Below are 12,090 nucleotides of genomic sequence, written 5' to 3'. Positions count from 1 at the left end.
GGACAGGCCATGGAGAACTGGGAGCCTTGTTATGCTGATGGGCGGGATGTAAATTGCCAACAGACACTCGGGAGAAGTGTATGGTGTTTCCTGAAACATCTAAAAAACAAAGCAACAGAGCCTAGGGCACTTCCACTTATGGTCCTATAGCTTAGGGAAATTAAAATCAAAAAGACACAGCCACCCCAAAGTTTGGGACGCCTCTGTTTACAAGAACCTCGTTTACAGTACAAGTTCAACATCGCAGAAAGTGAAAAATGGATAAAGAAGTTGTGGTATTTACTTACAAAGCAATATCATTCAGCAATGAAATCTATGTCATCAGGCCCTTAGCAGCACAATGAGTGGATTCAGGTATGATGATTCTAACTGAAATAAGTCACACAGAAAAAGAAACATCATAAGATATCAGTAATACACGGAATGTAAACTTGGCTACACAGGAACTGAATTACAGAACAGAACAGGGTCTCAAATTTAGAAAACCAACTTATGCTTCCTTAAGGGTAAAGGTGAGTTGGGGTGCTGCATAAAACCAGAGATTGAAATGAGCACAGATAAAGTTCCTTAAGCCAAATATGGAATAGACAAGAGCTACCTCTTGCTCAACGAAATGGACTCAACACCGCATATTAAATGCCTAAGAATGTACCTGACTAGTAAGTATCTTAAAACCTATGGATTGCTATGTCTCCGAAAGAGAATCAAGCATGTGTACAGGGGCATAAACGCAGCAGTGATAGGATTGGAGAGGTTCGGTGAGCAAATGAAGACCCTTTGAAGTCATATTGCATGGTACCCATTCCACGGGTTTCAACTACCCAGGTTTAAGGTATTCTTCCTTCAGCTAAAACATGCATGTGGAACCTAGAGTATGATCAACCATGTGATCGGGAGACGTGTTCAAATATGTCTCAGTTTTCGTACCCTGGTACTCGGGTGCAACATTCCAGACGCTTTACTAACACCCTCCCGACTTGGAGAGTCAGTCCCTTTAACCTCCTGTTTGGCCCAGTTTGCAATTTCTGCGGAAGATGAACAGGAATAGCGAGAACCAATGAGAGACTAGCTGGAGGTGTCTGGACGGGCAAATTTAACTCTCATTTCCCACCAGGAAGAGGAATTAACCAAAGGCTCAGCGTGCCGTGCCGGAACCAGATTAGGGCCTGAAGCCATCCTGCGGTGTTGCGGCCAGCTCAAAAGAAAGCGAGTTGAAGAAAGGAGCTCAGGGGCACTGTAATTCACAAACCTGCAGAGTTATAAATGACAGCTATCGTCCAAAAATATACTGAAGTAAGGCTGCCAAGAGGACTTGAAAGCGGGGCAGAATTGCAGGAAACCGATTTCAGGAGGCAGACTGGAATTGCACTGAAAGCATAGGAAAAGAGGCAGAACGTCCACAATGATGCACTTGGCCAAAAAGGGCGTATGCGTTTTTTCCTGAATATATTCAGGAAAAAACGCATACGCCCTTTTTGGCCAACCAAGCAAGCTTGCAAAGGAAATCTGCACTACAATGAAGTCTCACTTCCCCCCGGTCAAAAGGGCCATCTGAAAAAAGTGTAAAATCCAGAAAGGCAGGACAGGCCATGGAGAACTGGGAGCCTTGTTATGCTGATGGGCGGGATGTAAATTGCCAACAGACACTCGGGAGAAGTGTATGGTGTTTCCTGAAACATCTAAAAAACAAAGCAACAGAGCCTAGGGCACTTCCACTTATGGTCCTATAGCTTAGGGAAATTAAAATCAAAAAGACACAGCCACCCCAAAGTTTGGGACGCCTCTGTTTACAAGAACCTCGTTTACAGTACAAGTTCAACATCGCAGAAAGTGAAAAATGGATAAAGAAGTTGTGGTATTTACTTACAAAGCAATATCACTCAGCAATGAAATCTATGTCATCAGGCCCTTAGCAGCACAATGAGTGGATTCGGGTATGATGATTCTAACTGAAATAAGTCACACAGAAAAAGAAACATCATAAGATATCAGTAATACACGGAATGTAAACTTGGCTACACAGGAACTGAATTACAGAACAGAACAGGGTCTCAAATTTAGAAAACCAACTTATGCTTGCTTAAGGGGAAAGGTGAGTTGGGGTGCTGCATAAAACCAGAGATTGAAATGAGCACAGATAAAGTTCCTTAAGCCAAATATGGAATAGACAAGAGCTACTCCTTGCTCAACGAAATGGACTCAACACCGCATATTAAATGCCTAAGAATGTACCTGACTAGTAAGTATCTTAAAACCTATGGATTGCTATGTCTCCGAAAGAGAATCAAGCATGTGTACAGGGGCATAAACGCAGCAGTGATAGGATTGGAGAGGTTCGGTGAGCAAATGAAGACCCTTTGAAGTCATATTGCATGGTACCCATTCCACGGGTTTCAACTACCCAGGTTTAAGGTATTCTTCCTTCAGCTAAAACATGCATGTGGAACCTAGAGTATGATCAACCATGTGATCGGGAGACGTGTTCAAATATGTCTCAGTTTTCGTACCCTGGTACTCGGGTGCAACATTCCAGACGCTTTACTAACACCCTCCCGACTTGGAGAGTCAGTCCCTTTAACCTCCTGTTTGGCCCAGTTTGCAATTTCTGCGGAAGATGAACAGGAATAGCGAGAACCAATGAGAGACTAGCTGGAGGTGTCTGGACGGGCAAATTTAACTCTCATTTCCCACCAGGAAGAGGAAATAACCAAAGGCTCAGCGTGCCGTGCCGGAACCAGATTAGGGCCTGAAGCCATCCTGCGGTGTTGCGGCCAGCTCAAAAGAAAGCGAGTTGAAGAAAGGAGCTCAGGGGCACTGTAATTCACAAACCTGCAGAGTTATAAATGACAGCTATCGTCCAAAAATATACTGAAGTAAGGCTGCCAAGAGGACTTGAAAGCGGGGCAGAATTGCAGGAAACCGATTTCAGGAGGCAGACTGGAATTGCATTGAAAGCATAGGAAAAGAGGCAGAACGTCCACAATGATGCACTTGGCCAAAAAGGGCATATGCGTTTTTTCCTGAATATATTCAGGAAAAAACGCATACGCCCTTTTTGGCCAACCAAGCAAGCTTGCAAAGGAAATCTGCACTACAATGAAGTCTCACTTCCCCCCGGTCAAAAGGGCCATCTGAAAAAAGTGTAAAATCCAGAAAGGCAGGACAGGCCATGGAGAACTGGGAGCCTTGTTATGCTGATGGGCGGGATGTAAATTGCCAACAGACACTCGGGAGAAGTGTATGGTGTTTCCTGAAACATCTAAAAAACAAAGCAACAGAGCCTAGGGCACTTCCACTTATGGTCCTATAGCTTAGGGAAATTAAAATCAAAAAGACACAGCCACCCCAAAGTTTGGGACGCCTCTGTTTACAAGAACCTCGTTTACAGTACAAGTTCAACATCGCAGAAAGTGAAAAATGGATAAAGAAGTTGTGGTATTTACTTACAAAGCAATATCACTCAGCAATGAAATCTATGTCATCAGGCCCTTAGCAGCACAACGAGTGGATTCAGGTATGATGATTCTAACTGAAATAAGTCACACAGAAAAAGAAACATCATAAGATATCAGTAATACACGGAATGTAAACTTGGCTACACAGGAACTGAATTACAGAACAGAACAGGGTCTCAAATTTAGAAAACCAACTTATGCTTGCTTAAGGGTAAAGGTGAGTTGGGGTGCTGCATAAAACCAGAGATTGAAATGAGCACAGATAAAGTTCCTTAAGCCAAATATGGAATAGACAAGAGCTACCTCTTGCTCAACGAAATGGACTCAACACCGCATATTAAATGCCTAAGAATGTACCTGACTAGTAAGTATCTTAAAACCTATGGATTGCTATGTCTCCGAAAGAGAATCAAGCATGTGTACAGGGGCATAAACGCAGCAGTGATAGGATTGGAGAGGTTCGGTGAGCAAATGAAGACCCTTTGAAGTCATATTGCATGGTACCCATTCCACGGGTTTCAACTACCCAGGTTTAAGGTATTCTTCCTTCAGCTAAAACATGCATGTGGAACCTAGAGTATGATCAACCATGTGATCGGGAGACGTGTTCAAATATGTCTCAGTTTTCGTACCCTGGTACTCGGGTGCAACATTCCAGACGCTTTACTAACACCCTCCCGACTTGGAGAGTCAGTCCCTTTAACCTCCTGTTTGGCCCAGTTTGCAATTTCTGCGGAAGATGAACAGGAATAGCGAGAACCAATGAGAGACTAGCTGGAGGTGTCTGGACGGGCAAATTTAACTCTCATTTCCCACCAGGAAGAGGAATTAACCAAAGGCTCAGCGTGCCGTGCCGGAACCAGATTAGGGCCTGAAGCCATCCTGCGGTGTTGCGGCCAGCTCAAAAGAAAGCGAGTTGAAGAAAGGAGCTCAGGGGCACTGTAATTCACAAACCTGCAGACTTATAAATGACAGCTATCGTCCAAAAATATACTGAAGTAAGGCTGCCAAGAGGACTTGAAAGCGGGGCAGAATTGCAGGAAACCGATTTCAGGAGGCAGACTGGAATTGCATTGAAAGCATAGGAAAAGAGGCAGAACGTCCACAATGATGCACTTGGCCAAAAAGGGCGTATGCGTTTTTTCCTGAATATATTCAGGAAAAAACGCATACGCCCTTTTTGGCCAACCAAGCAAGCTTGCAAAGGAAATCTGCACTACAATGAAGTCTCACTTCCCCCCGGTCAAAAGGGCCATCTGAAAAAAGTGTAAAATCCAGAAAGGCAGGACAGGCCATGGAGAACTGGGAGCCTTGTTATGCTGATGGGCGGGATGTAAATTGCCAACAGACACTCGGGAGAAGTGTATGGTGTTTCCTGAAACATCTAAAAAACAAAGCAACAGAGCCTAGGGCACTTCCACTTATGGTCCTATAGCTTAGGGAAATTAAAATCAAAAAGACACAGCCACCCCAAAGTTTGGGACGCCTCTGTTTACAAGAACCTCGTGTACAGTACAAGTTCAACATCGCAGAAAGTGAAAAATGGATAAAGAAGTTGTGGTATTTACTTACAAAGCAATATCACTCAGCAATGAAATCTATGTCATCAGGCCCTTAGCAGCACAATGAGTGGATTCAGGTATGATGATTCTAACTGAAATAAGTCACACAGAAAAAGAAACATCATAAGATATCAGTAATACACGGAATGTAAACTTGGCTACACAGGAACTGAATTACAGAACAGAACAGGGTCTCAAATTTAGAAAACCAACTTATGCTTGCTTAAGGGGAAAGGTGAGTTGGGGTGCTGCATAAAACCAGAGATTGAAATGAGCACAGATAAAGTTCCTTAAGCCAAATATGGAATAGACAAGAGCTACTCCTTGCTCAACGAAATGGACTCAACACCGCATATTAAATGCCTAAGAATGTACCTGACTAGTAAGTATCTTAAAACCTATGGATTGCTATGTCTCCGAAAGAGAATCAAGCATGTGTACAGGGGCATAAACGCAGCAGTGATAGGATTGGAGAGGTTCGGTGAGCAAATGAAGACCCTTTGAAGTCATATTGCATGGTACCCATTCCACGGGTTTCAACTACCCAGGTTTAAGGTATTCTTCCTTCAGCTAAAACATGCATGTGGAACCTAGAGTATGATCAACCATGTGATCGGGAGACGTGTTCAAATATGTCTCAGTTTTCGTACCCTGGTACTCGGGTGCAACATTCCAGACGCTTTACTAACACCCTCCCGACTTGGAGAGTCAGTCCCTTTAACCTCCTGTTTGGCCCAGTTTGCAATTTCTGCGGAAGATGAACAGGAATAGTGAGAACCAATGAGAGACTAGCTGGAGGTGTCTGGACGGGCAAATTTAACTCTCATTTCCCACCAGGAAGAGGAATTAACCAAAGGCTCAGCGTGCCGTGCCGGAACCAGATTAGGGCCTGAAGCCATCCTGCGGTGTTGCGGCCAGCTCAAAAGAAAGCGAGTTGAAGAAAGGAGCTCAGGGGCACTGTAATTCACAAACCTGCAGAGTTATAAATGACAGCTATCGTCCAAAAATATACTGAAGTAAGGCTGCCAAGAGGACTTGAAAGCGGGGCAGAATTGCAGGAAACCGATTTCAGGAGGCAGACTGGAATTGCATTGAAAGCATAGGAAAAGAGGCAGAACGTCCACAATGATGCACTTGGCCAAAAAGGGCGTATGCGTTTTTTCCTGAATATATTCAGGAAAAAACGCATACGCCCTTTTTGGCCAACCAAGCAAGCTTGCAAAGGAAATCTGCACTACAATGAAGTCTCACTTCCCCCCGGTCAAAAGGGCCATCTGAAAAAAGTGTAAAATCCAGAAAGGCAGGACAGGCCATGGAGAACTGGGAGCCTTGTTATGCTGATGGGCGGGATGTAAATTGCCAACAGACACTCGGGAGAAGTGTATGGTGTTTCCTGAAACATCTAAAAAACAAAGCAACAGAGCCTAGGGCACTTCCACTTATGGTCCTATAGCTTAGGGAAATTAAAATCAAAAAGACACAGCCACCCCAAAGTTTGGGACGCCTCTGTTTACAAGAACCTCGTTTACAGTACAAGTTCAACATCGCAGAAAGTGAAAAATGGATAAAGAAGTTGTGGTATTTACTTACAAAGCAATATCACTCAGCAATGAAATCTATGTCATCAGGCCCTTAGCAGCACAATGAGTGGATTCAGGTATGATGATTCTAACTGAAATAAGTCACACAGAAAAAGAAACATCATAAGATATCAGTAATACACGGAATGTAAACTTGGCTACACAGGAACTGAATTACAGAACAGAACAGGGTCTCAAATTTAGAAAACCAACTTATGCTTGCTTAAGGGGAAAGGTGAGTTGGGGTGCTGCATAAAACCAGAGATTGAAATGAGCACAGATAAAGTTCCTTAAGCCAAATATGGAATAGACAAGAGCTACTCCTTGCTCAACGAAATGGACTCAACACCGCATATTAAATGCCTAAGAATGTACCTGACTAGTAAGTATCTTAAAACCTATGGATTGCTATGTCTCCGAAAGAGAATCAAGCATGTGTACAGGGGCATAAACGCAGCAGTGATAGGATTGGAGAGGTTCGGTGAGCAAATGAAGACCCTTTGAAGTCATATTGCATGGTACCCATTCCACGGGTTTCAACTACCCAGGTTTAAGGTATTCTTCCTTCAGCTAAAACATGCATGTGGAACCTAGAGTATGATCAACCATGTGATCGGGAGACGTGTTCAAATATGTCTCAGTTTTCGTACCCTGGTACTCGGGTGCAACATTCCAGACGCTTTACTAACACCCTCCCGACTTGGAGAGTCAGTCCCTTTAACCTCCTGTTTGGCCCAGTTTGCAATTTCTGCGGAAGATGAACAGGAATAGCGAGAACCAATGAGAGACTAGCTGGAGGTGTCTGGACGGGCAAATTTAACTCTCATTTCCCACCAGGAAGAGGAAATAACCAAAGGCTCAGCGTGCCGTGCCGGAACCAGATTAGGGCCTGAAGCCATCCTGCGGTGTTGCGGCCAGCTCAAAAGAAAGCGAGTTGAAGAAAGGAGCTCAGGGGCACTGTAATTCACAAACCTGCAGAGTTATAAATGACAGCTATCGTCCAAAAATATACTGAAGTAAGGCTGCCAAGAGGACTTGAAAGCGGGGCAGAATTGCAGGAAACCGATTTCAGGAGGCAGACTGGAATTGCATTGAAAGCATAGGAAAAGAGGCAGAACGTCCACAATGATGCACTTGGCCAAAAAGGGCGTATGCGTTTTTTCCTGAATATATTCAGGAAAAAACGCATACGCCCTTTTTGGCCAACCAAGCAAGCTTGCAAAGGAAATCTGCACTACAATGAAGTCTCACTTCCCCCCGGTCAAAAGGGCCATCTGAAAAAAGTGTAAAATCCAGAAAGGCAGGACAGGCCATGGAGAACTGGGAGTCTTGTTATGCTGATGGGCGGGATGTAAATTGCCAACAGACACTCGGGAGAAGTGTATGGTGTTTCCTGAAACATCTAAAAAACAAAGCAACAGAGCCTAGGGCACTTCCACTTATGGTCCTATAGCTTAGGGAAATTAAAATCAAAAAGACACAGCCACCCCAAAGTTTGGGACGCCTCTGTTTACAAGAACCTCGTTTACAGTACAAGTTCAACATCGCAGAAAGTGAAAAATGGATAAAGAAGTTGTGGTATTTACTTACAAAGCAATATCACTCAGCAATGAAATCTATGTCATCAGGCCCTTAGCAGCACAATGAGTGGATTCAGGTATGATGATTCTAACTGAAATAAGTCACACAGAAAAAGAAACATCATAAGATATCAGTAATACACGGAATGTAAACTTGGCTACACAGGAACTGAATTACAGAACAGAACAGGGTCTCAAATTTAGAAAACCAACTTATGCTTGCTTAAGGGTAAAGGTGAGTTGGGGTGCTGCATAAAACCAGAGATTGAAATGAGCACAGATAAAGTTCCTTAAGCCAAATATGGAATAGACAAGAGCTACTCCTTGCTCAACGAAATGGACTCAACACCGCATATTAAATGCCTAAGAATGTACCTGACTAGTAAGTATCTTAAAACCTATGGATTGCTATGTCTCTGAAAGAGAATCAAGCATGTGTACAGGGGCATAAACGCAGCAGTGATAGGATTGGAGAGGTTCGGTGAGCAAATGAAGACCCTTTGAAGTCATATTGCATGGTACCCATTCCACGGGTTTCAACTACCCAGGTTTAAGGTATTCTTCCTTCAGCTAAAACATGCATGTGGAACCTAGAGTATGATCAACCATGTGATCGGGAGACGTGTTCAAATATGTCTCAGTTTTCATACCCTGGTACTCGGGTGCAACATTCCAGACGCTTTACTAACACCCTCCCGACTTGGAGAGTCAGTCCCTTTAACCTCCTGTTTGGCCCAGTTTGCAATTTCTGCGGAAGATGAACAGGAATAGCGAGAACCAATGAGAGACTAGCTGGAGGTGTCTGGACGGGCAAATTTAACTCTCATTTCCCACCAGGAAGAGGAATTAACCAAAGGCTCAGCGTGCCGTGCCGGAACCAGATTAGGGCCTGAAGCCATCCTGCGGTGTTGCGGCCAGCTCAAAAGAAAGCGAGTTGAAGAAAGGAGCTCAGGGGCACTGTAATTCACAAACCTGCAGAGTTATAAATGACAGCTATCGTCCAAAAATATACTGAAGTAAGGCTGCCAAGAGGACTTGAAAGCGGGGCAGAATTGCAGGAAACCGATTTCAGGAGGCAGACTGGAATTGCATTGAAAGCATAGGAAAAGAGGCAGAACGTCCACAATGATGCACTTGGCCAAAAAGGGCGTATGCGTTTTTTCCTGAATATATTCAGGAAAAAACGCATACGCCCTTTTTGGCCAACCAAGCAAGCTTGCAAAGGAAATCTGCACTACAATGAAGTCTCACTTCCCCCCGGTCAAAAGGGCCATCTGAAAAAAGTGTAAAATCCAGAAAGGCAGGACAGGCCATGGAGAACTGGGAGTCTTGTTATGCTGATGGGCGGGATGTAAATTGCCAACAGACACTCGGGAGAAGTGTATGGTGTTTCCTGAAACATCTAAAAAACAAAGCAACAGAGCCTAGGGCACTTCCACTTATGGTCCTATAGCTTAGGGAAATTAAAATCAAAAAGACACAGCCACCCCAAAGTTTGGGACGCCTCTGTTTACAAGAACCTCGTTTACAGTACAAGTTCAACATCGCAGAAAGTGAAAAATGGATAAAGAAGTTGTGGTATTTACTTACAAAGCAATATCACTCAGCAATGAAATCTATGTCATCAGGCCCTTAGCAGCACAATGAGTGGATTCAGGTATGATGATTCTAACTGAAATAAGTCACACAGAAAAAGAAACATCATAAGATATCAGTAATACACGGAATGTAAACTTGGCTACACAGGAACTGAATTACAGAACAGAACAGGGTCTCAAATTTAGAAAACCAACTTATGCTTGCTTAAGGGTAAAGGTGAGTTGGGGTGCTGCATAAAACCAGAGATTGAAATGAGCACAGATAAAGTTCCTTAAGCCAAATATGGAATAGACAAGAGCTACTCCTTGCTCAACGAAATGGACTCAACACCGCATATTAAATGCCTAAGAATGTACCTGACTAGTAAGTATCTTAAAACCTATGGATTGCTATGTCTCTGAAAGAGAATCAAGCATGTGTACAGGGGCATAAACGCAGCAGTGATAGGATTGGAGAGGTTCGGTGAGCAAATGAAGACCCTTTGAAGTCATATTGCATGGTACCCATTCCACGGGTTTCAACTACCCAGGTTTAAGGTATTCTTCCTTCAGCTAAAACATGCATGTGGAACCTAGAGTATGATCAACCATGTGATCGGGAGACGTGTTCAAATATGTCTCAGTTTTCATACCCTGGTACTCGGGTGCAACATTCCAGACGCTTTACTAACACCCTCCCGACTTGGAGAGTCAGTCCCTTTAACCTCCTGTTTGGCCCAGTTTGCAATTTCTGCGGAAGATGAACAGGAATAGCGAGAACCAATGAGAGACTAGCTGGAGGTGTCTGGACGGGCAAATTTAACTCTCATTTCCCACCAGGAAGAGGAATTAACCAAAGGCTCAGCGTGCCGTGCCGGAACCAGATTAGGGCCTGAAGCCATCCTGCGGTGTTGCGGCCAGCTCAAAAGAAAGCGAGTTGAAGAAAGGAGCTCAGGGGCACTGTAATTCACAAACCTGCAGAGTTATAAATGACAGCTATCGTCCAAAAATATACTGAAGTAAGGCTGCCAAGAGGACTTGAAAGCGGGGCAGAATTGCAGGAAACCGATTTCAGGAGGCAGACTGGAATTGCATTGAAAGCATAGGAAAAGAGGCAGAACGTCCACAATGATGCACTTGGCCAAAAAGGGCGTATGCGTTTTTTCCTGAATATATTCAGGAAAAAACGCATACGCCCTTTTTGGCCAACCAAGCAAGCTTGCAAAGGAAATCTGCACTACAATGAAGTCTCACTTCCCCCCGGTCAAAAGGGCCATCTGAAAAAAGTGTAAAATCCAGAAAGGCAGGACAGGCCATGGAGAACTGGGAGCCTTGTTATGCTGATGGGCGGGATGTAAATTGCCAACAGACACTCGGGAGAAGTGTATGGTGTTTCCTGAAACATCTAAAAAACAAAGCAACAGAGCCTAGGGCACTTCCACTTATGGTCCTATAGCTTAGGGAAATTAAAATCAAAAAGACACAGCCACCCCAAAGTTTGGGACGCCTCTGTTTACAAGAACCTCGTTTACAGTACAAGTTCAACATCGCAGAAAGTGAAAAATGGATAAAGAAGTTGTGGTATTTACTTACAAAGCAATATCACTCAGCAATGAAATCTATGTCATCAGGCCCTTAGCAGCACAACGAGTGGATTCAGGTATGATGATTCTAACTGAAATAAGTCACACAGAAAAAGAAACATCATAAGATATCAGTAATACACGGAATGTAAACTTGGCTACACAGGAACTGAATTACAGAACAGAACAGGGTCTCAAATTTAGAAAACCAACTTATGCTTCCTTAAGGGTAAAGGTGAGTTGGGGTGCTGCATAAAACCAGAGATTGAAATGAGCACAGATAAAGTTCCTTAAGCCAAATATGGAATAGACAAGAGCTACCTCTTGCTCAACGAAATGGACTCAACACCGCATATTAAATGCCTAAGAATGTACCTGACTAGTAAGTATCTTAAAACCTATGGATTGCTATGTCTCCGAAAGAGAATCAAGCATGTGTACAGGGGCATAAACGCAGCAGTGATAGGATTGGAGAGGTTCGGTGAGCAAATGAAGACCCTTTGAAGTCATATTGCATGGTACCCATTCCACGGGTTTCAACTACCCAGGTTTAAGGTATTCTTCCTTCAGCTAAAACATGCATGTGGAACCTAGAGTATGATCAACCATGTGATCGGGAGACGTGTTCAAATATGTCTCAGTTTTCGTACCCTGGTACTCGGGTGCAACATTCCAGACGCTTTACTAACACCCTCCCGACTTGGAGAGTCAGTCCCTTTAACCTCCTGTTTGGCCCAGTTTGCAATTTCTGCG

This window comes from Pseudorca crassidens, chromosome 4 (assembly GCF_039906515.1).
Source record: "Pseudorca crassidens isolate mPseCra1 chromosome 4, mPseCra1.hap1, whole genome shotgun sequence".
Classification (NCBI taxonomy): Eukaryota; Metazoa; Chordata; class Mammalia; order Artiodactyla; family Delphinidae; genus Pseudorca; species Pseudorca crassidens.
The sequence above is the reverse complement of the archived record's forward strand: the minus strand, read 5'-3'. Positions refer to the sequence as shown.